Raw genomic sequence first — 4268 nt, 5'->3', positions numbered from 1 at the left:
CCGTTGCGGGCCCCCAGTCGGGGGGCAACCCCGGGGGTTGGGATCCTTTTACCAGTCAAAAAAAAAAAAAAAAAAAAAAAAAAAAAAAAAAAAAGATAAACACAAACTTGTACAGATTTGAGGGAATCTCTAGCAAACTAACAGATCTATAGTTTAAGAAATGGAAAGACGCACTTTTTATAAACAGAATTGTGTAGTCTGATAATTATGTAGAGTCTGTCTTGCTAGAAATTAAAATGCATAGTTTAGGAATTAGAGTCCACCTTTCTGAACCAGATTTAAATAGTTCTGGTAGCAAAACCTTCAACTGTAAGTGAAATGTGATTACTAGGTTGCATCTATGAGGAATTCTTCAAGCAGCAAAACATGGGATGAAACTGAAAAATTATAAAGAAGAAAGTATATCTGCACCTCTCTCCCTCTCTCACTCTTCTCCTTGGAACCACGCCATGAGCAAATGTCCTAAACTTTGCAGTCATTATTGCCTGGCTCTGACAGTTAAAAGGCAGAGATTTTTGCTGAATTCTACAGAGTTTAAAGCCTCTGAAAAAGAAATATGCACTGTCATTCTTTAATATTTTCTGGGATTTTTACTCAGTACAATAAATTTTTTAAATGAAAATAAGAATTTTAAATATTAGAAAAAGCAAACATTCATAAATGACATGGGAGTTGTTCTATTTGGAAAACCTATGGGAAAACTATTTTAAAAACTAGTTCAGTAAAGTGATCAGTTTCAAAATAATATTTTAAAAAGTTAATTTCTTTCCTTGTGAGCCATGAGCAGTTAGAATCCAACTCTTACCAGCAACAATAGCATCACAATACACAATACCTAAAACTATTCTTCCAAGAAATGTGCCAAACTCTAATGAAGAAAACTGTATCTGCAATGAAGGGTGTAAGATTAATGCCTAAAAAAATAGAGAGCCACAACATATTACTGAATGAATACATTTAATGTAATGCATAAACTCTCTTCAAAAATTTTTAAAACTGGGCCAGCCCGGTGGCACACTGGATAGTGCGCCGCGTGGGAAGCGCGGCGGCGCTCCCGCCCGAGGGTTCGGATCCCACATACAGACCGGTTCCCGCTCACTGGCTGAGTGAGGTGCGGGAGCAACACCGAGGGTTGCAATCCCGTTGCCGGTCCCCGGTCCGGTACGGGGGCAACACTGAAGGTTGCAATCCATTGCCGGACACGGAAAAAGACAAAAAAGACAAAAAAAAAAAAAAAAATTTTTTTTAAACTGATTCTAAGAAATCTCACTGAAAATCTGGGACTTACAAAAATAATTCTGAACTTCCATGGAAGAAAATATTAGAACAGGAAAAAAAAAAAAAAAAGTCTGAAAAGAGACTAACTAGGGGACACTCACCTTAACATTAAAGTCAACTTAATTAAAATTGAAAGAGTGTAGAACTGACAGAACACATATATCCCAAAATTATAATCCAGCTATATTAAAGTTTAAAATTTTCTTTTTAGCCATACAACAAACAGAAACCTATTTTAAACCCTGAAGTGGAAAAGGAAATTGTATGTATGAGATCAGGGGCAGAGTAAAAGACAAGGACTAATAGATTTGATGATTCTAACTTAGGAAGTTCTGTGTCCAAAAACAAAGGAAAATGACAACTCAGAAAATATATTTCTAGCATATGACAGCAAAAATTCCTTAAATTCATTAAGTAAAAATTAAGGAAAATTTCTTTAACTCATTAAGATTAACATATCTTAAGAGAAAAACAAGCAAAAGAAGAGAACAAATATAAATAGCTAATGAACATTTTTTTAAAAATTCAAATTGTCAGTAATCAAAATTGGGTATGAAACAATTGGATTCTATGTTTAGCTTTCTGATAAGATAATATTTTTGTACACAACCATCTTTCTTTCACAAATTAATATTTCAGTTTTTAATAACCACATAGAATCCTAATGAAAAAAGACACTAATTTTAGTTGAAGTGTGTACTGATACTTTTGTAAGGTCAGTTAGGCAAAAGCCATTTTTTAAAATGAAGATTTTCTTTGATGAAATTAAAGAGACCAAAAGTTCTCAATAATCTTTTCTGATTTCAAAGATAGAGACAGGATCTGATAAGCATGCAGTCAGTCAGCTTACCTACAAAGAAAGATAAGCAGACTTGCCAAGGAATGTCAAAATATGAATAATCTAAAAAATGGGGAAATCACTATGAAAGGAATAGAAGTGAACACTATATTTTGGTAGTAGGACTATGAATAATTTTTTTCAGGCTGAGTTTTCCAAATTAAGAATTTCCTTCACCGTTTAAAACAAATTTACAGCTTCCACTCTCCTGCCATAAACAACTAGAACATCAGGAAAACATATGAAATGACAGATCAGAGTTTGGGAACAACAAGGATACTAAAATCTGCAATACTGAATATGGAAATGGAGTAGCAGATAGAGTAGCCCTGGAAATTGATAGAGGAATCTCCTAAAGTTTCTTGATGAGTACTTATCTGTGCAAATGGAGGAAGTTCTTTGAGGCTTGATAAACAAACAAGAAGCAATAGACTGAACAATACCCAGAGCTGCAAGGGGAAAAAAAAAAGCAGTCTAAAATAGGTATAATTGTAATCCTGAAAAGAGAAGAAAAGGGAGAAAAATATGAGGGTACTACAGAAAGTTAATGGAAGATTCATATTATTGTTTAATTCTACTTTTCCACAAACTTTCTAAAGTACCCTTATTTTTAAAGACAAAATTTTCTAGATTTCATGAAAATTGTAAACTACATATAAGAATCTCAATGATACAAGAAGCTCAATGATCCTGAGCAGAAAAAACAAAAACTATATCAAGGGACTATATAAAATTATATCAGAATCAAATTGCAGACAACCAATGAAGAAGAGAAAATCATGAAAGCATCACAGGAAAAAAACCCACCTTATGTACAGAGCGAAGATAAGTATGACTATAGACTTATTGTCAGAAACTATGCAGATGAGAAGACAATAGAATATTACTTCTGAAGTGCTAAAAGGAAAAAAAAAAACCCACAAAACTATCAACCTCGAATTCTATACCCAGCAAAATTATATTTCAAACATAAACACATAGACTTTTTCAGATGAATGAAAGCTGAGAGTATTTGCAACAAACAGATTTATCTCACAGAACATGTTAATTTTTCAGGCAGAAGGAAAATTATATTGCAGAGAAATTTAGACACAAAGGATTAGAGAGCACCAGAAATAATAAATATGGGTAACCATAAGTTTTCTATTTGATTTTTAATCTCTTTTAAAAAGTGACTTATTCAATAAATAAACATTTTATTATTTAATATTAAAATAAGTATTTTTGTTTAAAAATATTTTTGAAGCAAAAATAACAATGTATTAAGGGATATATAACCTGTGAATTGAAGTGTATCACAACAGCAGAAGGAATGGGAGGAGTGAAATGCAAATTTACTGATCTAAGGTTCTTATTCTACACATGAAATGGTATATTATGAGGATCAATTGTCATAAATTTAAAATATATGTTAAAAACTGTAAGGAATCTACTAAAAATATAAAAGAGATAAAATGAAATCATTTAAAAAAAAACTTAATCAGGGGCCAAGCCCGTGGTGTACTCGGGAGAGTGCAGCGCTGGGAGCACAGCAGCGCTCCCGCCACGGGTTCAGATCCTATATAGGGATTACCAGTACGCTCACAGCGCTCACTGGCTGAGCACGGTGCGGCCGGTCTCAAAAAGGACAAAAAAAAAAAAAAGGCAAGGATGTCCCTTGCACCACTGCTTTTTAACATCTTGATAGAAGTCCTAACTAATGCAGTAAGACAGGAAAAGAAAATAAAATGTATACAGATCAGGAATAAAGAAAGCTGTCTTTGTTTGCAGGTGACATGATCATCATCTATGCAGATCTGAAAGAATTAGAAAACAAAACAAAAACCTTCCGGCACTAATAAGCAATTTCAGTAATGTTGCAGGATACAAGATTAATATACAAAAGTCAATCACTTTCCCACATACCATCAATGAACAAGTGAAATTTGAAATTAAAAACAAAATGCCATTTATATAAGCCTCCCCACCAAAACCCACTTAGGTATAAATCTAATAAAATATGTACAACCAGATCTATATGAGGGAAACTACAAAATTCTGATGAAAGTTATCAAAAAAGAACTAAACAAATGGAGAGATAGTCCATGTTCATGGATTGGAACACTCAATACTATCAAGATGTCAGTTCTTCACAACTTGATCTATATATTCA

Source organism: Galeopterus variegatus, unplaced genomic scaffold, assembly GCF_000696425.1.
Source record: "Galeopterus variegatus unplaced genomic scaffold, G_variegatus-3.0.2 Scaffold7630, whole genome shotgun sequence".
Lineage (NCBI taxonomy): Eukaryota > Metazoa > Chordata > Mammalia > Dermoptera > Cynocephalidae > Galeopterus > Galeopterus variegatus.
Note: the sequence above shows the minus strand (reverse complement) of the source record.